Below are 21,019 nucleotides of genomic sequence, written 5' to 3'. Positions count from 1 at the left end.
TTTGAAATAAATAATTGGAACGATATTGTCGAATTGCATTAAATCGAGGCGCAAGTGCGATAAGGGCAGCCTTTAATGAATAGATGCGCAAGAGTGACGGGTGCGATCATACCAGCACTAATGCACCGGATCCCATCAGAACTCCGCAGTAAGCGGCTTGGCGAGAGTAGTACTAGGATGGTGACCTCCTGGGAAGTCCTCGGTTGCACCCCTCCCATTTATTCATATAATGTTTTTTAGTTGCGTTTCTCCACGTGTGTAACTCATTCGTTATTGCGTTTGAAATAAATAATTGGAACGATATTGGTCGAATTGCATTAAATTCGAGGCGCAAGTCGATAAGGGCAGCCTTATATGAATAGATGCGCAAGAGTTGACGGGTGCGATCATACCAGCACTAATGCACCGATCCCATCAGAACTCCGCAGTAAGCGTGCTTGGCGAGAGTAGTACTAGATGGTGACCTCCTGGAAGTCCTCGTGTTGCACCCCTCCATTTATTCATATAATTTTTTAGTTGCGTTTCTCCACTGGTGTAACTCATTCGTATTGCGTTTGTGAAATAAATAATTGAACGATATTGGTCGAATTGCATTAAATTCGAGGCGCAAGTGCGATAAGGGCAGCCTTATATGAATAGATTGCGCAAGAGTTGACGGTGCGATCATACCAGCACTAATGCACCGATCCCATCAGAACTCCGCAGTAAGCGTGCTGGCGAGAGTAGTACTAGGATGGTGACCTCTGGAAGTCCTCGTTGCACCCCTCCCTTTATTCATATAATGTTTTTTTAGTTGCGTTTCTCCACGTGTGTAACTCATTCGTTATTGCGTTTTGAAATAAATAATTGGAACGATATTGGTCGAATTTGCATTAAATCGAGCGCAAGTGCGATAAGGGCAGCCTTTATGAATAGATTGCGCAAGAGTGACGGGTGCGATCATACCAGCACTAATGCACCGGATCCCATCAGAACTCCGCAGTTAAGCGTGCTTGGCGAGAGTAGTACTAGGATGGGTGACCTCCTGGAAGTCCTCGTGTTGCACCCCCCATTTATTCATATAATGTTTTTTAGTTGCGTTTCTCCACGTGGTGTAACTCATTCGTTATTGCGTTTGTGAAATAAATAATTGGAACGATATTGTCGAATTTGCATTAAATCGAGGCGCAAGTGCGATAAGGGCAGCCTTATATGAATAGATTGCGCAAGAGTTGACGGTGCGATCATACCAGCACTAATGCACCGGATCCCATCAGAACTCCGCAGTTAAGCGTGCTTGGGCGAGAGTAGTACTAGGATGGTGACCTCCTGGGAAGTCCTCGGTTGCACCCCCCATTTATTCATATAATGTTTTTTAGTTGCGTTTCTCCACGTGTGTAACTCATTCGTTATTGCGTTTGTGAATAAATAATTGGAACGATATTGTCGAATTTGCATTAAATTCGAGGCGCAAGTGCGATAAGGGCAGCCTTATATGAATAGATTGCGCAAGAGTGACGGTGCGATCATACCAGCACTAATGCACCGGATCCCATCAGAACTCCGCAGTAAGCGGCTTGGGCGAGTAGTACTAGGATGGGTGACCTCCTGGGAATCCTCGTGTGCACCCCTCCATTTATTCATATAAGTTTTTTAGTGCGTTTCTCCACGTGGTGTAACTCATTCGTTATTTGCGTTTGTAAATAAATAATTGGAACGATATTGTCGAATTGCATTAAATCGAGGCGCAAGTGCGATAAGGGCAGCCTTATATGAATAGATGCGCAAAGTTACGGTGCGATCATACCAGCACTAATGCACCGATCCCATCAGAACTCCGCAGTAAGCGGCTGGGCGGAGTAGTACTAGATGGTGACCTCTGGAATCCTCGTGTTGCACCCCTCCCTTTTATTCATAAATTTTTTTAGTTGCGTTTCTCCACGTGGTGTAACTCATTCGTTATTTGCGTTTGTGAAATAAATAATTGGAACGATATTGGTCGAATTGCATTAAATCGAGGCGCAAGTGCGATAAGGGCAGCCTTATATGAATAGATGCGCAAGAGTTGACGGTGCGATCATACCAGCACTAATGCACCGGATCCCATCAGAACTCCGCAGTTAAGCGTGCTTGGGCGAGAGTATACTAGGATGGTGACCTCCTGGGAATCCTCGTGTGCACCCTCCCTTTATTTCATATAATGTTTTTTAGTTGCGTTTCTCCACGTGTAACTCATCGTATTGCGTTTGTGAAATAAATAATTTGGAACGATATTTGGTCGAATTTGCATTAAATCGAGCGCAAGTGCGATAAGGGCAGCCTTTAATGAATAGATGCGCAAGAGTTGACGGGTGCGATCATACCAGCACTAATGCACCGGATCCCATCAGAACTCCGCAGTTAAGCGTGCTTGGGCGAGAGTAGTACTAGGATGGGTGACCTCCTGGGAAGTCCTCGTGTTGCACCCCTCCATTTATTTCATATAATTTTTTTAGTTGCTTTCTCCACTGGTGTAACTCATTCGTTATTTGCGTTTGTGAAATAAATAATTGGAACGATATTTGGTCGAATTGCATTTAAATTCGAGGCGCAAGTGCGATAAGGGCAGCCTTTATATGAATAGATGCGCAAGAGTTGACGGGTCGATCATACCAGCACAATGCACCGGATCCCATCAGAACTCCGCAGTTAAGCGTGCTTGGCGGAGTAGTACTAGATGGTGACCTCTGGAATCCTCGTGTGCACCCTCCATTTTTTCATAAAGTTTTTTAGTTGCTTTCTCCACGTGGTAACTCATCGTTATTTGTTTTGTGAAATAAATAATTTGAACGATATTGTCGAATTGCATTTAAATTCGAGGCGCAAGTGCGATAAGGGCACCTTTATATGAATAGATTGCGCAAGAGTTGACGGTGCGATCATACCAGCACTAATGCACCGGATCCCATCAGAACTCCGCAGTTAAGCTGCTTGGCGAGAGTAGTACTAGGATGGTGACCTCTGGAAGTCCTCGTGTTGCACCCCTCCCATTTATTTCATATAATGTTTTTTAGTTCGTTTCTCCACGTGGTGTAACTCATTCGTTATTTGCGTTTTGTGAAATAAATAATTGGAACGATATTTGGTCGAATTGCATTTAAATTCGAGGCGCAAGTGCGATAAGGGCAGCCTTTATATGAATAGATTGCGCAAGAGTGACGGTGCGATCATACCAGCACTAATGCACCGGATCCCATCAGAACTCCGCAGTTAAGCGTGCTTGGGCGAGAGTAGTACTAGATGGTGACCTCCTGGAATCCTCGTGTTGCACCCCTCCATTTATTTCATATAATGTTTTTTAGTTGCGTTTCTCCACGTGTGTAACTCATTCGTTATTTGCGTTTGTGAAATAAATAATTTGGAACGATATTGGTCGAATTGCATTAAATTCGAGGCGCAAGTGCGATAAGGGCAGCCTTTATATGAATAGATTGCGCAAGAGTTACGGTGCGATCATACCACACTAATGCACCGGATCCATCAGAACTCCGCAGTAAGCGCTTGGCGAGAGTAGTACTAGGATGGTGACCTCTGGAATCCTCGGTTGCACCCCTCCATTTATTTATATAATGTTTTTTAGTTCTTTTCTCCACTGGTGTAACTCATTCGTTATTGCGTTTTGAAATAAATAATTGGAACGATATTTGGTCGAATTGCATTTAAATTCGAGCGCAAGTGCGATAAGGGCAGCCTTTATATGAATAGATTGCGCAAGAGTGACGGGTGCGATCATACCACACTAATGCACCGATCCCATCAGAACTCCGCAGTTAAGCGTGCTTGGGCGAGAGTAGTACTAGGATGGGTGACCTCTGGGAAGTCCTCGTGTTGCACCCCTCCCTTTTATTCATATAATGTTTTTTAGTTGCGTTTCTCCACGTGGTGTAACTCATTCGTATTGCGTTTGTGAAATAAATAATTTGGAACGATATTGGTCGAATTTGCATTAAATTCGAGGCGCAAGTGCGATAAGGGCAGCCTTTATATGAATAGATTGCGCAAGAGTGACGGGTGCGATCATACCAGCACTAATGCACCGGATCCCATCAAACTCCGCAGTTAAGCGTGCTTGGGCGAGAGTATACTAGATGGGTGACCTCTGGGAATCCTCGTTGCACCCCTCCATTTTTTCATAAAGTTTTTTTAGTTGCTTTCTCCACGTGGTGTACTCATTCGTATTGCGTTTGTGAAATAAATAATTTGGAACGATATTGGTCGAATTTGCATTAAATCGAGGCGCAAGTGCGATAAGGCAGCCTTTATATGAATAGATTGCGCAAGAGTGACGGTGCGATCATACCAGCACTAAGCACCGGATCCCATCAGAACTCCGCAGTAAGCGTGCTTGGGCGAGAGTAGTACTAGGATGGGTGACCTCTGGGAATCCTCGTGTGCACCCCTCCATTTTATTCATATAATGTTTTTTAGTTGCGTTTCTCCACGTGTGTAACTCATTCGTTATTGCGTTTGTGAAATAAATAATTTGGAACGATATTGGTCGAATTGCATTAAATTCGAGCGCAAGTCGATAAGGCAGCCTTATATGAATAGATTGCGCAAGAGTGACGGTGCGATCATACCACACTAATGCACCGGATCCCATCAGAACTCCGCAGTTAAGCGTGCTTGGGCGAGAGTAGTACTAGATGGGACCTCCTGGAAGTCCTGTTGCACCCTCCCATTTTTTCATATAATGTTTTTTTAGTTGCGTTTCTCCACGTGTGTAACTCATTCGTTATTTGCGTTTGTGAAATAAATAATTTGGAACGATATTGGTCGAATTGCATTTAAATTCGAGGCGCAAGTGCGATAAGGGCAGCCTTATATGAATAGATTGCGCAAGATTGACGGGTGCGATCATACCAGCACTAATGCACCGGATCCCATCAAACTCCGCAGTTAAGCGGCTTGGGCGAGGTAGTACTAGGATGGGTGACCTCCTGGGAAGTCCTCGTTGCACCCCTCCCATTTTATTCATATAAATTTTTTAGTTGCGTTTCTCCACGTGTGTAACTCATTCGTTATTTCGTTTTGTGAAATAAATAATTGGAACGATATTTGGTCGAATTGCATTAAATTCGAGGCGCAAGTGCGATAAGGGCAGCCTTTATATGAATAGATTGCGCAAGAGTTGACGGGTGCGATCATACCAGCACTAATGCACCGGATCCCATCAGAACTCCGCAGTTAAGCTGCTTGGCGAGATAGTACTAGGATGGTGACCTCCTGGAAGTCCTCGTGTGCACCCCTCCCATTTTTTCATATAATGTTTTTAGTTGCGTTTTCTCCACGTGGTGTAACTCATTCGTTATTTCTTTGTGAAATAAATAATTTGGAACGATATTTGGTCGAATTGCATTTAAATCGAGGCGCAAGTGCGATAAGGGCAGCCTTTATATGAATAGATTGCGCAAGAGTTGACGGTGCGATCATACCAGCACTAATGCACCGGATCCCATCAGAACTCCGCAGTTAAGCGTGCTGGGCGAGAGTATACTAGGATGGGTGACCTCTGGGAAGTCCTCGTGTGCACCCCTCCCATTTTATTTCATATAATTTTTTTTAGTTGCGTTTCTCCACGTGGTGTAACTCATTCGTATTTGCGTTTGTGAAATAAATAATTGGAACGATATTGGTCGAATTTGCATTAAATTCGAGCGCAAGTGCGATAAGGGCAGCCTTTATAGAATAGATGCGCAAGAGTGACGGTGCGATCATACCAGCACTAATGCACCGGATCCCATCAGAACTCCGCATTAAGCGTGCTTGGCGAGAGTAGTACTAGGATGGTGACCTCCTGGAAGTCCTCGTTTGCACCCCTCCCATTTTATTCATATAATGTTTTTTAGTTGCGTTTCTCCACGTGGTGTAACTCATTCGTTATTGCGTTTGTGAAATAAATAATTTGGAACGATATTGGTCGAATTTGCATTAAATTCGAGCGCAAGTGCGATAAGGCAGCCTTTATATGAATAGATGCGCAAGAGTTGACGGTGCGATCATACCAGCACTAATGCACCGGATCCCATCAGAACTCCGCAGTAAGCGTGCTTGGCGAGAGTAGTACTAGGATGGGTGACCTCCTGGGAAGTCCTCGGTTGCACCCCTCCCATTTTATTTCATATAATGTTTTTTAGTTGCGTTTCTCCACGTGGTGAACTCATTCGTTATTTGCGTTTTGTGAAATAAATAATTGGAACGATATTTGGTCGAATTTCATTTAAATTCGAGGCGCAAGTGCGATAAGGGGCAGCCTTTAATGAATAGATTGCGCAAGAGTTGACGGTGCGATCATACCAGCACTAATGCACCGGATCCCATCAGAACTCCGCATTAAGCGTGCTTGGGCGAGAGTAGTACTAGATGGGTGACCTCCTGGGAAGTCCTCGTGTTGCACCCCTCCCATTTTATTTCATATAATGTTTTTTAGTTGCGTTTCTCCACGTGGTAACTCATTCGTTATTTGCGTTTGTGAAATAAATAATTGGAACGATATTTGGTCGAATTTGCATTTAAATTCGAGGCGCAAGTGCGATAAGGGCAGCCTTTATATGATAGATTGCGCAAGAGTGACGGGTCGATCATACCAGCACTAATGCACCGATCCCATCAGAACTCCGCAGTAAGCTGCTTGGCGAGAGTAACTAGGATGGGTACCTCCTGGAAGTCCTCTGTTGCACCCCTCCATTTTTTCATATAATGTTTTTTAGTTGCGTTTCTCCACGTGTAACTCATCGTTATTGCGTTTTGAAATAAATAATTTGAACGATATTTGTCGAATTGCATTAAATTCGAGCGCAAGCGATAAGGCACTTTATATGAATAGATTGCGCAAGAGTTGACGGTGCGATCATACCAGCACTAATGCACCGATCCCATCAGAACTCCGCAGTAAGCCTGCTGGCGAGAGAGTACTAGGATGGTGACCTCTGGGAAGTCCTGTTGCACCCCTCATTTTTTTAAATTTTTTTTAGTTGCTTTCTCCACTGGTGTAACTCATTCGTTATTGCGTTTGTGAAATAAATAATTTGGAACGATATTGGTCGAATTGCATTAAATTCGAGCGCAAGTGCGATAAGGGCACCTTATATAATAGATTGCGCAAGAGTTGACGGGTGCGATCATACAGCACAATGCACCGGATCCCATCAGAACTCCGCAGTAAGCGGCTTGGCGGAGTAGTACTAGATGGGACCTCTGGAATCCTCGGTTGCACCCTCCCATTTATTTCATATAATTTTTTAGTTGCTTTCTCCACGTGTAACTCATTCGTTATTGCGTTTGGAAATAATAATTGGAACGATATTTGCGAATTGCATTAAATCGAGGCGCAAGTGCGATAAGGCAGCCTTATATGAATAGATTGCGCAAGAGTTGACGGGTGCGATCATACCAGCACAATGCACCGATCCCATCAGAACTCCGCAGTAAGCGTGCTGGGCGAGAGTAGTACTAGATGGTGACCTCTGGAAGTCCTCGTGTTGCACCCCTCCCATTTATTCATATAATTTTTTTAGTTGCGTTTCTCCACGTGGTGTAACTCATTCGTTATTGCGTTTGTGAATAAATAATTTGGAACGATATGGTCGAATTTGCATTAAATCGAGGCGCAAGTGCATAAGGGCAGCCTTTATATGAATAGATGCGCAAGAGTGACGGGTGCGATCATACCAGCACTAATGCACCGGATCCCATCAGAACTCCGCATAAGCGTGCTTGGCGAGAGTAGTACTAGATGGTGACCTCCTGGAAGTCCTCGTGTGCACCCCTCCCTTTATTCATATAATGTTTTTTAGTTGCGTTTTCTCCACGTGGTGTAACTCATCGTTATTTCGTTTTGTGAAATAAATAATTTGGAACGATATTTGGTCGAATTTGATTAAATTCGAGCGCAAGTGCGATAAGGGCAGCCTTTATATGAATAGATTGCGCAAGAGTGACGGGTCGATCATACCAGCACTAATGCACCGATCCCATCAAACTCCGCAGTAAGCGTGCTTGGGCGAGAGTATACTAGGATGGTGACCTCCTGGAAGTCTCGTGTTGCACCCCTCCATTTTATTTCATATAATTTTTTTTAGTTGCGTTTCTCCACGTGGTTAACCATTCGTTATTGCGTTTGTGAAATAAATAATTTGGAACGATATTGGTCGAATTTGCATTAAATCGAGGCGCAAGTGCGATAAGGGCACCTTATATGAATAGATTGCGCAAGAGTTGACGGTGCGATCAACCAGCACTAATGCACCGGATCCCATCAGAACTCCGCAGTTAAGCGTGCTTGGGCAGAGTAGTACTAGGATGGTGACCTCCTGGAAGTCCTCGGTTGCACCCTCCATTTATTCATATAATGTTTTTTTAGTTGCGTTTCTCCACGTGTGTAACTCATTCGTTATTTGCGTTTGTGAAATAAATAATTTGGAAGATATTGGTCGAATTTGCATTAAATCGAGGCGCAAGTGCGATAAGGGCAGCCTTTATATGAATAGATGCGCAAGAGTGACGGGTGCGATCATACCAGCACTAATGCACCGGATCCCATCAGAACTCCGCAGTAACGTGCTTGGCGAGAGTAGTACTAGGATGGGTGACCTCTGGAATCCTCGTGTTGCACCCTCCCATTTATTCATATAAGTTTTTTAGTTGCGTTTCTCCACGTGGTGTAACTCATTCGTATTGCGTTTGTGAATAAATAATTGAACGATATTTGTCGAATTTGCATTAAATTCAGGCGCAATGCGATAAGGGCAGCCTTTATATGAATAGATGCGCAAGAGTTGACGGTGCGATCATACCAGCACTAATGCACCGGATCCATCAGAACTCCGCAGTTAAGCGTGCTTGGGCGAGATAGTACTAGATGGGTGACCTCTGGAATCTCGTTTGCACCCTCCTTTTATTTCATATAATTTTTTTAGTTGCGTTTCTCCACGTTGTAACTCATTCTTATTGCGTTTGTGAAATAAATAATTTGGAACGATATTTGGTCGAATTTGCATTTAAATTCGAGGCGCAAGTGCGATAAGGGCAGCCTTATATAATAGATTGCGCAAGAGTTGACGGGTGCGATCATACCAGCACTAATGCACCGGATCCCATCAGAACTCCGCAGTTAAGCGGCTGGGCGAGAGTAGTACTAGGATGGTGACCTCCTGGGAAGTCCTCGTGTTGCACCCCTCCCTTTTATTCATATAATTTTTTTTAGTTCGTTTCTCCACGTGGTGTAACTCATTCGTTATTCGTTTTGTGAAATAAATAATTTGGAACGATATTTGGTCGAATTTGCATTTAAATCGAGCGCAAGTGCGATAAGGGCAGCCTTATATGAATAGATGCGCAAGAGTTGACGGGTCGATCATACCAGCACTAATGCACCGGATCCCATCAGAACTCCGCAGTTAAGCGTGCTTGGCGAGAGTAGTACTAGGATGGGTGACCTCCTGGGAAGTCCTCGTGTGCACCCCTCCCATTTATTTCATATAATGTTTTTTTAGTTGCGTTTCTCCACGTGTGTAACTCATTCGTATTTGCGTTTGTGAAATAAATAATTGGAACGATATTTGGTCGAATTTGCATTAAATCGAGGCGCAAGTGCGATAAGGGCAGCCTTTATATGAATAGATTGCGCAAGAGTTGACGGGTGCGATCATACCAGCACTAATGCACCGGATCCATCAGAACTCGCAGTTAAGCGTGCTTGGGCGAGAGTAGTACTAGGAGGGTGACCTCCTGGAAGTCCTCGTGTTGCACCCCTCCCTTTTATTTCATATAATGTTTTTTTAGTTGCGTTTCTCCACGTGGTGTAACTCATTCGTTATTTGCGTTTTGTGAAATAAATAATTGGAACGATATTTGGTCGAATTTGCATTAAATTCGAGGCGCAAGTGCGATAAGGGGCAGCCTTTATATGAATAGATTGCGCAAGAGTTGACGGTGCGATCATACCAGCACTAATGCACCGGATCCCATCAGAACTCCGCAGTAAGCGTGCTTGGCGAGAGTAGTACTAGATGGGTGACCTCCTGGAAGTCCTCGTGTTGCACCCCTCCCATTTTATTTCATATAATGTTTTTTTAGTTGCTTTCTCCACGTGGTGTAACTCATTCGTTATTTGCGTTTTGTGAAATAAATAATTGGAACGATATTTGGTCGAATTTGCATTTAAATTCGAGGCGCAAGGCGATAAGGGGCAGCCTTATATGAATAGATTGCGCAAGAGTTGACGGTGCGATCATACACACTAATGCACCGGATCCATCAGAACTCCGCATTAGCGTGCTGGCGAGAGTAGTACAGAGGTACTCTGGAATCCTCGTTCACCCCTCCATTTTTTCATAAATGTTTTTTATTGCTTTTCTCACGGGTAACTCATTCTTATTTCGTTTGTGAAATAAATATTTGGAACGATATTGGTCGAATTGCATTAAATTCGAGGCCAAGTGCGATAAGGGCAGCCTTTATATGAATAGATTGCGCAAGAGTTGACGGGTGCGATCATACCAGCACTAATGCACCGGATCCCATCAGAACTCCGCAGTTAGCGTCTTGGCGAGAGTAGTACTAGGATGGTGACCTCTGGGAATCCTCGTGTTGCACCCCTCCCGTTTTATTCATATAATTTTTTTAGTTCGTTTTCTCCACGTGGTGTAACTCATTCGTTATTTCGTTTGTGAAATAAATAATTGAACGATATTGTCGAATTGCATTTAAATTCGAGGCCAAGTGCATAAGGGCAGCTTTAATGAATAGATTGCGCAAGAGTTGACGGGTGCGATCATACCAGCACTAATGCACCGATCCATCAGAATCCGCAGTTAAGCGTGCTTGGGCGGAGTATACTAGGATGGGTGACCTCTGGAATCCTCGTGTTGCACCCTCCATTTTATTTCATATAATGTTTTTTAGTTGCGTTTCTCCACGTGGTGTAACTCATTCGTTATTTGCGTTTTGGAAATAAATAATTGGAACGATATTTGTCGAATTTGCATTAAATTCGAGGCGCAAGTGCGATAAGGGCAGCCTTTATATGAATAGATTGCGCAAGAGTTGACGGGTGCGATCATACCAGCACTAATGCACCGGATCCCATCAGAACTCCGCAGTTAAGCGTGCTTGGCAGAGTAGTACTAGATGGTGACCTCTGGAATCCTCGTGTTGCACCCTCCCATTTTATTCATATAATGTTTTTTTAGTGCGTTTCTCCACGTGGTGTAACTCATTCGTTATTGCGTTTTTGAAATAAATAATTTGGAACGATATTTGGTCGAATTTGCATTTAAATTCGAGGCGCAAGTGCGATAAGGGGCAGCCTTTATATGAATAGATTGCGCAAGAGTTACGGGTGCGATCATACCAGCACTAATGCACCGGATCCCATCAGAACTCCGCAGTTAAGCGTGCTTGGGCGAGAGTAGTACTAGGATGGTGACCTCCTGGAAGTCCTCGTGTTGCACCCTCCCATTTTTTCATATAATGTTTTTTTAGTTGCGTTTTCTCACGTGGTGTAACTCATTCGTATTTGCGTTTGTGAAATAAATAATTTGAACGAATTTGTCGAATTTGCATTTAAATTCGAGGCGCAGTGCGAAAGGCAGCCTTTATATGAATAGATTGCGCAAGAGTTGACGGGTGCGATCATACCACACTAATGCACCGATCCCATCAGAACTCCGCAGTTAAGCGTGCTTGGCGGAGTAGTACTAGGATGGTGACCTCTGGAAGTCCTCGTGTTGCACCCCTCCCTTTTATTTCATATAATGTTTTTTTAGTTGCTTTTCTCCACGTGGTGTAACTCATTCGTTATTTGCGTTTTGTGAAATAAATAATTTGGAACGATATTGGTCGAATTTGCATTAAATTCGAGGCGCAAGTCGATAAGGGGCAGCCTTTATATGAATAGATTGCGCAAGAGTTGACGGGTGCGATCATACCAGCACTAATGCACCGGATCCCATCAGAACTCCGCAGTTAAGCGTGCTTGGCGAGAGTAGTACTAGGATGGGTGACCTCCTGGAAGTCTCGTGTGCACCCTCCCATTTTTTCATATAATGTTTTTTTAGTTGCTTTTCTCCACGTGGTGTAACTCATTCGTTATTTGCGTTTGTGAAATAATAATTTGAACGATATTTGGTCGAATTTGCATTAAATTCGAGGCGCAAGTGCGATAAGGGCAGCTTATATGAATAGATTGCGCAAGAGTTGACGGGTCGATCATACCAGCACTAATGCACCGGATCCCATCAGAACTCCGCAGTTAAGCGTGCTTGGGCGAGAGTAGTACTAGGATGGTGACCTCCTGGAAGTCCTCGTGTTGCACCCTCCCATTTATTTCATATAATGTTTTTTAGTTGCTTTTCTCCACGTGGTGTAACTCATTCGTTATTTGCGTTTTGTGAAATAAATAATTTGGAACGATATTTGGTCGAATTTGCATTAAATTCGAGGCGCAAGTGCGATAAGGGGCAGCCTTTATATGAATAGATTGCGCAAGAGTGACGGGTGCGATCATCCAGCACTAATGCACCGATCCCATCAGAACTCCGCAGTAACGTGCTTGGCGAGAGTAGTACTAGATGGGTGACCTCCTGGAAGTCCTCGTGTTGCACCCCTCCCATTTTATTTCATATAATGTTTTTTTAGTTGCGTTTTCTCCACGTGGTGTAACTCATTCTTATTTGCGTTTTGTGAAATAAATTTGAACGATATTGGTCGAATTTGATTAAATTCGAGGCCAAGTGCATAAGGCAGCTTTATATAGATTGCGCAAGAGTTGACGGGTGCATCATACCAGCATAATCCGGATCCATCAGAACCCCAGTAACGTGCTTGGCGAGAGTTACTAGGATGGTGACCTCTGGAAGTCCTGTTGCACCCCCCATTTTTTTATAAATGTTTTTTTAGTTCGTTTTCTCCACGTGGTGTAACTCATTCGTTATTTGCGTTTTGTGAAATAATAATTGGAACGATATTGTCGAATTGTCATTAAATTCGAGGCAAGTCGATAAGGGGCCTTTATATGATAGATTGCGCAAGAGTGACGGGTGTATCATACCAGCACTAATGCACCGATCCCATCAGAACTCCGCAGTTAAGCTGCTTGGCGAGAGTACTAGGATGGTGACCTCTGGAAGTCCTCGGTTGCACCCTCCATTTTTTATATAAAGTTTTTTTTTGCTTTTCTCCACTTGGTGTAACTCATCGTTATTTGCGTTTTGTGAAATAAATAATTGGAACGATATTTGGTCGAATTTGCATTTAAATTCGAGGCAGTGCGATAAGGGCAGCCTTTTATTGAATAGATTGCGCAAGAGTTGACGGTGCGATATACCAGCACTAATCACCGGATCCCATCAGAACTCGCAGTTAAGGTGCTTGGGCGAAGTAGTACTAGGATGGGTGACCTCTGGAATCCTCGTGTTGCACCCCTCCCATTTATTTCATATAATGTTTTTTTAGTTCGTTTTCTCCACTGGTTAACTCATTCGTATTTGCGTTTTGAATAATAATTGAACGATATTTGGTCGAATTGCATTAATTCAGCGCAAGCGATAAGGCACCTTTAATAGATTGCCAGAGTGACGGGTGCGATCAACACACTATGCACCGGATCCCATCAGAACCCGCTTAAGCGTTGGCGAGTAGTACTAGATGGTACCTCTGATCCTCTGTTCCCTTCCTTTTATTTATAATGTTTTTTATTCGTTTTTCCACGTGTAACTATTGTTTTGCGTTTGTGAAATAAATAATTTGGAACATATTGTCGAATTGATTTAAATCGACGCAAGTGCGATAAGGGCAGCCTTTTTATGAATGATTGGCAAAGTTGACGGGTCGATCATACCACACTAATGCCCGGATCCCATCAGACTCCCAGTTAGCGTGCTTGGCGAGTAGTACTAGATGGGTACCTCCTGGAAGTCCTCGTGTTGCACCCCTCCATTTTTTTATATAATGTTTTTTTTAGTTGCGTTTTCTCCACGTGTTGTAACTCATTCTTATTTCTTTTTTGTGAAAAATAATTTGGAACATATTTTGTCATTTGCTTTAAATTCGAGCGCAAGTCGTATAAGGGCAGCCTTTATTATGAATATTCGCAAGAGTTGCGGGTGCGATCATACCAGCACTAATGCACCGATCCCATCAGAACTCCGCAGTTAGCGTCTTGGCGAGGTAGTACTAGATGGTGACCTCCTGGATCCTCGTGTGCACCCCCCATTTTTTCTATAATGTTTTTTTAGTGCGTTTTCTCCACGTGGTGTAACTCATTCTTATTTGCGTTTGTGAAATAATAATTTGACATATTTGTCGATTTCATTAAATTCGAGGGCAAGTGCGATAGGGAGCCTTTATGATAATTTGCAAGAGTTGAGGGCGATATCCAGCACTAATGCACCGATCCCATCAACTCCGCAGTAAGCTGCTTGGGAGATAGTACTAGATGGGACCTCTGGGAATCTCGTGTTGCACCCCTCCCTTTTTATTATGTTTTTTTTAGTTCGTTTTCTCCACGTGTTACTCATTCGTTATTTGCTTTTTGAATAATAATTGGAACGATATTGTCAATTGCATTTAATTCGAGGCCAGTGCTAAGGCGCCTTTTATGAATAGATTGCGCAAGTTGACGGTCGATCAACCAGCACTAATGCACCGATCCATCGAACTCCGCAGTTAAGCTGCTTGGGCGAGAGTATACTAGATGGGTACCCTGGAGTCCTCGTGTTGCACCCCTCCATTTTATTTCTATAATGTTTTTAGTTGCGTTTCTCCACGTGGTTATATCTTTTTTGTTTGTGAAATAATAATTTGGAACATATTTGGTCGAATTTGCATTTAATTCGAGGCAAGTGCAAAGGGGCGCCTTTATATGATAGATGCGCAAGATTGCGGTCATCATACCAGCCTATCACCGGTCCCTCAGACTCCGCATAAGCTGCTTGGGAGTTACTGATGGACCTCTGGAATCTCGTTTGCACCCTCCGTTTATTTCATATAATGTTTTTAGTTGCCGTTCTCCACGTGTGTAACTCATCGTTATTTGCGTTTGTGATAATATTGGACGATTTTGTCGAATTTGCATTTAAATTCGAGCGCAAGTGCGATAGGCGCCTTATTATGATAATTGCGCAGGATTGACGGGTGCATCATACCAGCACTAATGACCGGATCCATCAAACTCCGCAGTAAGCGTGCTTGGCGAGAGTTTACTAGGATGGGTGACCTCTGGGAAGTCCTCGGTTGACCCCTCCCGTTTTATTTCATATAATGTTTTTTTAGTTCGTTTTCTCCACCTGGGTGTACTCATTCGTTATTTTGCTTTGGAAATAATAATTTGGACATATTTGGTCGATTTGCATTTAAATTGAGGCGCAAGTGCGATAATGGCAGCCTTTATTGATAGATTGCGCAAGAGTGCGGGTTCGATCTCCGCATAATGCCCGGATCCATCAGATCCCATTAGCTCTTGGGCGAGAGTACTAGATGGGTGACCTCCTGGATCCTCTGTTGCACCCCTCCATTTTTTTTCTTATAATGTTTTTTTTATTGCGTTTTCTCCACGTTGGTGTAACTATTCTGTATTTGCTTTTGAAATAATAATTTGGAACATTTTGGTCGAATTGTATTAATTCGAGCGCAGTGCGATAAGGGCGCCTTATTGAATAGTTGCGCAAGAGTGACGGGTGCGATCTACCGCCTAATGCACCGGTCCTCGAACTCCGACAGTAAGCGTGCTTGGGCGAAGTAGTACTAGGTGGTGACTCTGGAAGTCCTCGTTTGCACCCTCCCATTTTTTTCATATAATGTTTTTTTAGTTGCTTTTCTCCACGTGGTTGTACTCATTCTTATTTGCGTTTTTAAGAATAAATTGAAGATATTTGGTCGAATTGATTTAATTCGGGCGCAGTCGTAAGGGGCGCCTTTTATGATGATTCGAATTTGCGGGCTCATACCACAAGCACGGCCATCGACCGCTAGCGGCTTGTGCGAGTTCTAGAGGGACCTCCGGAATCTCGTTGTTCACCCTCCATTTTTTCATAATGTTTTTTATTCATTTTCCAGGGTTAACTATTCGTTATTATTTTTGAATAAAATTTGGAACGTATTTGTCATTTCATTTATCACAGGTATAAGTGCACCCTTTTACTGATTTCGGGGACGTGCGATCTACCGCATGCCCGGACCCTCGAACTCAGTTAGCTGTTGGCGAGGTGTCTGGGTACCTCTGGATCCTGTTACCCTCCCTTTTTTTATTTTTTTTAGTTGCTTATTCTGGTTACTCTTCTTTTTGCCTTTGTGAAATTATTTGGACGATATTGGTCGAATTTGCATTAAATTCGAGCGCAAGTGCGAAAGCAGCCTTATATGAATACTTGCGCAAATTGACGGGTGCGATCATACCAGCACTAATGCACGATCCATCAGAACTCCGCAGTTAGCGTGCTTGGGCGAGATAGAGTATGGAGTGACTGCCTGGATGTCTGTGTTGCACCCTCCCTTTTATTCATTAATGTTTTTTTGTTGCGTTTTCTCCACGTGGTGTAACTCATTCGTATTTTGCGTTTTGAAGATAATAATTTGGACGTATTGGTCGATTTGTATTAAATTCGAGGCGCATGCGATAGACAGCCTTATAGGAAAGATTGCGCAAGAGTTGGGTGCGATCATACCAGCACTAATGCCCGATCCCTCAGACTCCGCGTTAAGCGTGCTTGGGCGGGTAGTACTAGAGGGTGACCTCTCTGGAGTCCTCGTGTTGCACCCTTTTTTTATATAATTTTTTTTGTCTTTCTCCACTGGTGTATATTCTTTTGCTTTTTGAATAATATTTGAAGATATTTGTCGATTGCATTAATCGGGCAGTCGAAGGGTAGCCTTTATTGATGATTGCGCAGAGTTACGGGTGCATCATACAGCATAGCACCGGATCCATCAACTCCGCATTTAGCGTCTGGCGGATAGTATAGAGGGTGACTCCTGAATCTCGTGTTGCACCCTCCCTTTTTATTGTTTTTTTAGTTGCTTTTCTCCACGTGGTAACTCATTCGTTTATTTGCGTTTTGTGAATAAATAATTTGGAACATATTTGGTCGATTGCATTAAATCGAGGCGCAATGCGATAAGGGCAGCCTTTATTTGAATAGATTGCGCAAGATTGACGGGTGCGATCATACCACTATGCACCGATCCCATCAGAACTCCGCAGTAAGCGTGCTGGCAGAGTAGTACTAGGAGGCGACCTCCTGGGAGTCCTTGTTGCACCCCTCCCATTTATTTCATATAATGTTTTTTTTAGTTGCTTTTCTCCACTGGTTAACTCATTCGTTATTTGCTTTTGTGAATAAATATTTGGAACGATATTTGGTCGAATTTGCATTTAAATCGAGGCGCAGTGCATAAGTGCAGCCTTTAATGAATAGATGCGCAGGTTACGGGTCGATCATACCAGCACTATGCACCGGACCCATCAGAACCCGCAGGTAGCCTGCTTGGGCGGAGTAGTACTAGGTGGGTGACCTCCTGGGAATCCTCGTTCTGCACCCCTCCCTTTTTATTCATATAATGTTTTTTTTAGTGCGTTTTCTCCACGCGGGTACCTCATTCGTTATTGCTTTTGTGAAAAATATTTGGAACGATATTTGGTCGATTGATTTAATTCGAGCGAGTGCGTAAGGGAGCCTTTATATGATAGATGCGCAAGAGTGGGGTGATCTACCCATATGACCGCCCATCAGAATCCAGTTAAGCTGCTTGCGAGTATCTAGATTGTGACCTCTGGGAAGTCTCTGTTGCACCTCCCATTTATTATTAATGTTTTTTTTTAGTTGCGTTTTCTCCACGTGTACTCTTCTTATTTGTTTTTGAAAAAATAATTTGAACATATTGTCATTTGATTTAATTCGAGGCAGTGGAAGGGCACCTTATATGAATAGATGGCAGAGTTGACGGGTGCGATCTACCAGCACTATGCACCGGATCCCATCAGAACTCCGCAGTAAGCGTGCTTGGGCGAGAGTAGTACAGGATGGGGTGCCTCCTGGGAATCCTCGTGTGCACCCCTCCATTTATTTCATAATGTTTTTTTAGTTGCGTTTTCTCCGTGGTGTAACTCATTCTTATTTGCTTTTGGAAATAAATAATTTGAACGATATTTGGTCGAATTGTATTAAATCGAGGCCAAGTGCGTAAGGGAGCTTTATGAATAGATTGCGCAAGTGACGGGGCATCATACCACTAATGCACCGATCCCATCAGAACTCCGCAGTTAAGCCTGCTTGGCGAGTAGTACTAGGATGGTACCTCTGGGAGTCTCGTGTTGCACCCCTCCCTTTATTTTATATGTTTTTTAGTTGTTTTTCCACGTGGTGAACTCATTCGTTATTTGCGTTTGTGAAATAAATAATTTGGAACGATATTTGGTCGAATTGCATTTAATTCGAGGCGCAGTGCGATAAGGGCAGCCTTTATATGAATAGATTGCGCAAGAGTTGACGGGTGCGATCATACCAGCACTAATGCACCGGATCCCATCAGAACTCCGCAGTTAAGCGTGCTTGGGCGAGAGTAGTACTAGGATGGGTGACCTCCTGGGAAGTCCTCGTGTTGCACCCTCCCATTTTTTCATTAATGTTTTTTTAGTTGCATTTTCTCCACGGTGTAACTCATTCGTTATTTGCGTTTTGTGAAATAAATAATTTGGAACGATATTTGGTCGAATTTGCATTTAAATTCAGGCGCAAGTGCGATAAGGGCAGCCTTTATATGAATAGATTGCGCAGGTTACGGGTGCGATCATACCAGCACTAATGCACCGATCCCATCAGAACTCCGCAGTAGCTGCTCTGGCGAGAGTATACTAGATGGTGACCTCTGGAAGTCCTCGTGTTGCACCCCTCCCATTTATTTCATATAATGTTTTTTTTAGTTGCTTTCTCCACTGGTGTAACTCATTCGTTATTTGCGTTTTGTGAATAAATAATTTGGAACGATATTTGTCGAATTTGCATTAATTCGAGGCGCAAGTGCGATAAGGGCAGCCTTTATTGAATAGATTGCGCAAGTTGACGGGTCGATCATACCAGCACTAATGCACCGGATCCATCAGAACTCCGCAGTTAAGCTGCTTGGGCGGAGTAGTACTAGGATGGGTGACTCTGGGAAGTCCTCGTTGCACCCCTCCCGTTTATTTCATATAATGTTTTTTTAGTTGCGTTTTCTCACTGGTGTACTCATTCGTATTTGCGTTTGTGAATAAAATTTGGAACGATATTTGGTCGAATTTGTTTAATTCGAGCGCAAGGCGATAGGGCAGCCTTTATATGAATAGATGCGCAAGTTGACGGGTGCGATCATACCAGCACTATGCACGGTCCATCAAACTCCGCAGTTAAGCGTGCTGGCGAATGTACTAGATGGGTGACCTCCTGGAGTCCTCGTGTTCACCCTCCCTTTTTTTCATATAATGTTTTTTAGTGCGTTTTCTCCACGTGGGTAACTCATTCGTTATTTGCGTTTTGTATAATATTTGGAACGATTTTGGCGATTTGATTAAATTCGGGCGCAGTGCGATAAGGGCAGCCTTTTATGAATAGATTGCGCAGGTTGACGGGTCGTCATACCAGCACTAATGCACCGGATCCCTCAGACTCCGCAGTTAAGCTGCTTGGGCGAGAGGTTACTAGGATGGTGACCTACTGGATCCTCGTGTGCACCCCTCCTTTTTTTATAAGTTTTTTTAGTTGCGTTTTCTCCGTGTGTAACTCATTCGTATTTAGTTTTTTGTGAAATAAATAATTGGAACGATATTTGGTCGAATTTGCATTAAATTCGAGGGCAGTCGTAAGGCAGCTTTTATGAATAGATTGCGCAAGAGTTGCGGGTCATCATTACCACACTAATGCACCGGATCCATCAGAACTCCGCATTTAGCGTGCTTGGGCGAGGTAGTACTAGGATGGTGACCTCCTGGGAAGTCCTCGTGTTGCACCCCTCCCATTTTTTCATATAATGTTTTTTTAGTTGCTTTTCTCCACGTGGTGTAACTCATTCGTTATTTGCGTTTGTGAAATAAATATTTGGAACGATATTTGGTCGAATTTGCATTTAAATTCGAGGCGCAAGTGCGATAAGGGCAGCCTTTATATGAATAGATTGCGCAAGAGTTGACGGTGCGATCATACCAGCATAATGCACCGGATCCCATCCGAACTCCGAAGTTAAGCTGCTTGGGCGAGAGTAGTACTAGGATGGGTGACCTCTGGAAGTCCTCGTGTTGCACCCCTCCCATTTTATTTCATATAATGTTTTTTTAGTTGCGTTTTCTCCACGTGGTGTACTCATTCTTATTTGCGTTTGTGAATAAATAATTTGGAACGATATTTGGTCGAATTTGATTTAAATTCGAGGCGCAAGTGCGATAGGCAGCTTTATATGAATAGATTGCGCAGAGTGACGGGTGCGATCATACCAGCACTAATGCACCGGATCCCATCAGAACTCCGCAGTAAGCGTGCTTGGGCAAGTAGTACTAGGATGGGTGACCTCCTGGGAGTCCTTCGTGTTGCACCCCTCCCTTTTTTCATAAATGTTTTTTTAGTTGCATTTTTCCACGTGGTGTACTCATTCGTTATTTGCGTTTTGTGAAATAATAATTTGGAACGATATTTGGTCGAATTTGCATTAAATTCGAGGCGCAAGTGCGATAAGGGGCGCCTTTATATAATAGATTGCGCAAGAGTTGACGGGTGCGATCATACCGTCATAATGCACCGGATCCCATCAGAACTCCGCAGTTAAGCTGCTTGGCGGAATAGTACTAGATGGTGACCTCCTGGGAAGTCCTCGTGTTGCACCCCTTCCTTTTTTTATAATGTTTTTTTTTTAGTTGCATTTCTCCCGTGGTTACTCATTCGTTATTTGCGTTTTGTAAATAAATAATTTGGGAACGATATTTGGTCGAATTTGCATTTAAATTCGAGCAGTCTTAGCGGGTTTTAGTATGGAAGAT

At 43.4% G+C, this 21,019-nt stretch overlaps 17 non-coding genes and 23 pseudogenes across 17 annotated transcripts; all 40 read left to right on the top strand.

Annotated features, from left to right (window-relative positions):
- The first annotated feature begins 98 nt into the window (after positions 1-98).
- On the top strand, positions 99-212 carry LOC121226728 (uncharacterized; annotated as a pseudogene).
- Positions 213-378: 166 nt separating this feature from the next.
- On the top strand, positions 379-491 carry LOC121226677 (uncharacterized; annotated as a pseudogene).
- A 440-nt stretch (positions 492-931) lies between these two features.
- Positions 932-1,048, top strand: LOC121226727 (5S ribosomal RNA). The gene has a single exon (XR_005924425.1). It is a non-coding gene; the product is annotated as a 5S ribosomal RNA (ribosomal RNA).
- A 167-nt stretch (positions 1,049-1,215) lies between these two features.
- LOC121226693 (5S ribosomal RNA) lies at positions 1,216-1,332 on the top strand. The gene has a single exon (XR_005924407.1). It is a non-coding gene; the product is annotated as a 5S ribosomal RNA (ribosomal RNA).
- Positions 1,333-1,497: 165 nt separating this feature from the next.
- LOC121226730 (uncharacterized) lies at positions 1,498-1,610 on the top strand (annotated as a pseudogene).
- Positions 1,611-2,048: 438 nt separating this feature from the next.
- On the top strand, positions 2,049-2,163 carry LOC121226706 (5S ribosomal RNA). Its single transcript, XR_005924421.1, has one exon. It is a non-coding gene; the product is annotated as a 5S ribosomal RNA (ribosomal RNA).
- A 165-nt stretch (positions 2,164-2,328) lies between these two features.
- On the top strand, positions 2,329-2,447 carry LOC121226676 (5S ribosomal RNA). The gene has a single exon (XR_005924404.1). It is a non-coding gene; the product is annotated as a 5S ribosomal RNA (ribosomal RNA).
- A 442-nt stretch (positions 2,448-2,889) lies between these two features.
- On the top strand, positions 2,890-3,003 carry LOC121226731 (uncharacterized; annotated as a pseudogene).
- Positions 3,004-3,177: 174 nt separating this feature from the next.
- Positions 3,178-3,292, top strand: LOC121226695 (5S ribosomal RNA). Its single transcript, XR_005924410.1, has one exon. It is a non-coding gene; the product is annotated as a 5S ribosomal RNA (ribosomal RNA).
- A 447-nt stretch (positions 3,293-3,739) lies between these two features.
- LOC121226707 (5S ribosomal RNA) lies at positions 3,740-3,855 on the top strand. Its single transcript, XR_005924422.1, has one exon. It is a non-coding gene; the product is annotated as a 5S ribosomal RNA (ribosomal RNA).
- Positions 3,856-4,027: 172 nt separating this feature from the next.
- On the top strand, positions 4,028-4,139 carry LOC121226732 (uncharacterized; annotated as a pseudogene).
- A 165-nt stretch (positions 4,140-4,304) lies between these two features.
- LOC121226710 (uncharacterized) lies at positions 4,305-4,418 on the top strand (annotated as a pseudogene).
- Positions 4,419-4,584: 166 nt separating this feature from the next.
- LOC121226684 (uncharacterized) lies at positions 4,585-4,695 on the top strand (annotated as a pseudogene).
- Positions 4,696-4,867: 172 nt separating this feature from the next.
- LOC121226718 (uncharacterized) lies at positions 4,868-4,981 on the top strand (annotated as a pseudogene).
- A 173-nt stretch (positions 4,982-5,154) lies between these two features.
- Positions 5,155-5,267, top strand: LOC121226741 (uncharacterized; annotated as a pseudogene).
- Positions 5,268-5,439: 172 nt separating this feature from the next.
- LOC121226714 (uncharacterized) lies at positions 5,440-5,554 on the top strand (annotated as a pseudogene).
- A 170-nt stretch (positions 5,555-5,724) lies between these two features.
- Positions 5,725-5,838, top strand: LOC121226737 (uncharacterized; annotated as a pseudogene).
- Positions 5,839-6,009: 171 nt separating this feature from the next.
- On the top strand, positions 6,010-6,125 carry LOC121226699 (5S ribosomal RNA). Its single transcript, XR_005924414.1, has one exon. It is a non-coding gene; the product is annotated as a 5S ribosomal RNA (ribosomal RNA).
- A 176-nt stretch (positions 6,126-6,301) lies between these two features.
- On the top strand, positions 6,302-6,418 carry LOC121226694 (5S ribosomal RNA). Its single transcript, XR_005924408.1, has one exon. It is a non-coding gene; the product is annotated as a 5S ribosomal RNA (ribosomal RNA).
- Positions 6,419-7,675: 1,257 nt separating this feature from the next.
- Positions 7,676-7,787, top strand: LOC121226682 (uncharacterized; annotated as a pseudogene).
- Positions 7,788-8,239: 452 nt separating this feature from the next.
- Positions 8,240-8,353, top strand: LOC121226736 (uncharacterized; annotated as a pseudogene).
- A 169-nt stretch (positions 8,354-8,522) lies between these two features.
- LOC121226717 (uncharacterized) lies at positions 8,523-8,635 on the top strand (annotated as a pseudogene).
- Positions 8,636-8,799: 164 nt separating this feature from the next.
- On the top strand, positions 8,800-8,910 carry LOC121226745 (uncharacterized; annotated as a pseudogene).
- A 169-nt stretch (positions 8,911-9,079) lies between these two features.
- Positions 9,080-9,195, top strand: LOC121226698 (5S ribosomal RNA). The gene has a single exon (XR_005924413.1). It is a non-coding gene; the product is annotated as a 5S ribosomal RNA (ribosomal RNA).
- Positions 9,196-9,364: 169 nt separating this feature from the next.
- Positions 9,365-9,484, top strand: LOC121226702 (5S ribosomal RNA). The gene has a single exon (XR_005924416.1). It is a non-coding gene; the product is annotated as a 5S ribosomal RNA (ribosomal RNA).
- A 172-nt stretch (positions 9,485-9,656) lies between these two features.
- LOC121226705 (5S ribosomal RNA) lies at positions 9,657-9,771 on the top strand. The gene has a single exon (XR_005924419.1). It is a non-coding gene; the product is annotated as a 5S ribosomal RNA (ribosomal RNA).
- A 178-nt stretch (positions 9,772-9,949) lies between these two features.
- Positions 9,950-10,064, top strand: LOC121226713 (uncharacterized; annotated as a pseudogene).
- Positions 10,065-10,504: 440 nt separating this feature from the next.
- Positions 10,505-10,617, top strand: LOC121226729 (uncharacterized; annotated as a pseudogene).
- Positions 10,618-10,784: 167 nt separating this feature from the next.
- LOC121226681 (uncharacterized) lies at positions 10,785-10,895 on the top strand (annotated as a pseudogene).
- A 174-nt stretch (positions 10,896-11,069) lies between these two features.
- LOC121226726 (uncharacterized) lies at positions 11,070-11,181 on the top strand (annotated as a pseudogene).
- Positions 11,182-11,357: 176 nt separating this feature from the next.
- LOC121226715 (5S ribosomal RNA) lies at positions 11,358-11,474 on the top strand. Its single transcript, XR_005924423.1, has one exon. It is a non-coding gene; the product is annotated as a 5S ribosomal RNA (ribosomal RNA).
- Positions 11,475-11,644: 170 nt separating this feature from the next.
- LOC121226691 (uncharacterized) lies at positions 11,645-11,756 on the top strand (annotated as a pseudogene).
- Positions 11,757-11,934: 178 nt separating this feature from the next.
- LOC121226704 (5S ribosomal RNA) lies at positions 11,935-12,049 on the top strand. Its single transcript, XR_005924418.1, has one exon. It is a non-coding gene; the product is annotated as a 5S ribosomal RNA (ribosomal RNA).
- A 172-nt stretch (positions 12,050-12,221) lies between these two features.
- LOC121226701 (5S ribosomal RNA) lies at positions 12,222-12,337 on the top strand. The gene has a single exon (XR_005924415.1). It is a non-coding gene; the product is annotated as a 5S ribosomal RNA (ribosomal RNA).
- Positions 12,338-12,514: 177 nt separating this feature from the next.
- LOC121226685 (uncharacterized) lies at positions 12,515-12,626 on the top strand (annotated as a pseudogene).
- Positions 12,627-17,959: 5,333 nt separating this feature from the next.
- Positions 17,960-18,072, top strand: LOC121226680 (uncharacterized; annotated as a pseudogene).
- Positions 18,073-18,505: 433 nt separating this feature from the next.
- LOC121226703 (5S ribosomal RNA) lies at positions 18,506-18,624 on the top strand. Its single transcript, XR_005924417.1, has one exon. It is a non-coding gene; the product is annotated as a 5S ribosomal RNA (ribosomal RNA).
- A 1,554-nt stretch (positions 18,625-20,178) lies between these two features.
- Positions 20,179-20,293, top strand: LOC121226697 (5S ribosomal RNA). Its single transcript, XR_005924412.1, has one exon. It is a non-coding gene; the product is annotated as a 5S ribosomal RNA (ribosomal RNA).
- A 172-nt stretch (positions 20,294-20,465) lies between these two features.
- On the top strand, positions 20,466-20,581 carry LOC121226696 (5S ribosomal RNA). Its single transcript, XR_005924411.1, has one exon. It is a non-coding gene; the product is annotated as a 5S ribosomal RNA (ribosomal RNA).
- A 173-nt stretch (positions 20,582-20,754) lies between these two features.
- Positions 20,755-20,867, top strand: LOC121226738 (uncharacterized; annotated as a pseudogene).
- The last annotated feature ends 152 nt before the right edge of the window (positions 20,868-21,019 follow it).

This window comes from Gossypium hirsutum, unplaced genomic scaffold (assembly GCF_007990345.1).
Source record: "Gossypium hirsutum isolate 1008001.06 unplaced genomic scaffold, Gossypium_hirsutum_v2.1 scaffold_376, whole genome shotgun sequence".
In the NCBI taxonomy this organism is placed as follows: Eukaryota; Viridiplantae; Streptophyta; class Magnoliopsida; order Malvales; family Malvaceae; genus Gossypium; species Gossypium hirsutum.
Note: the sequence above shows the minus strand (reverse complement) of the source record. Positions and strands in the feature narration are given on the sequence as shown.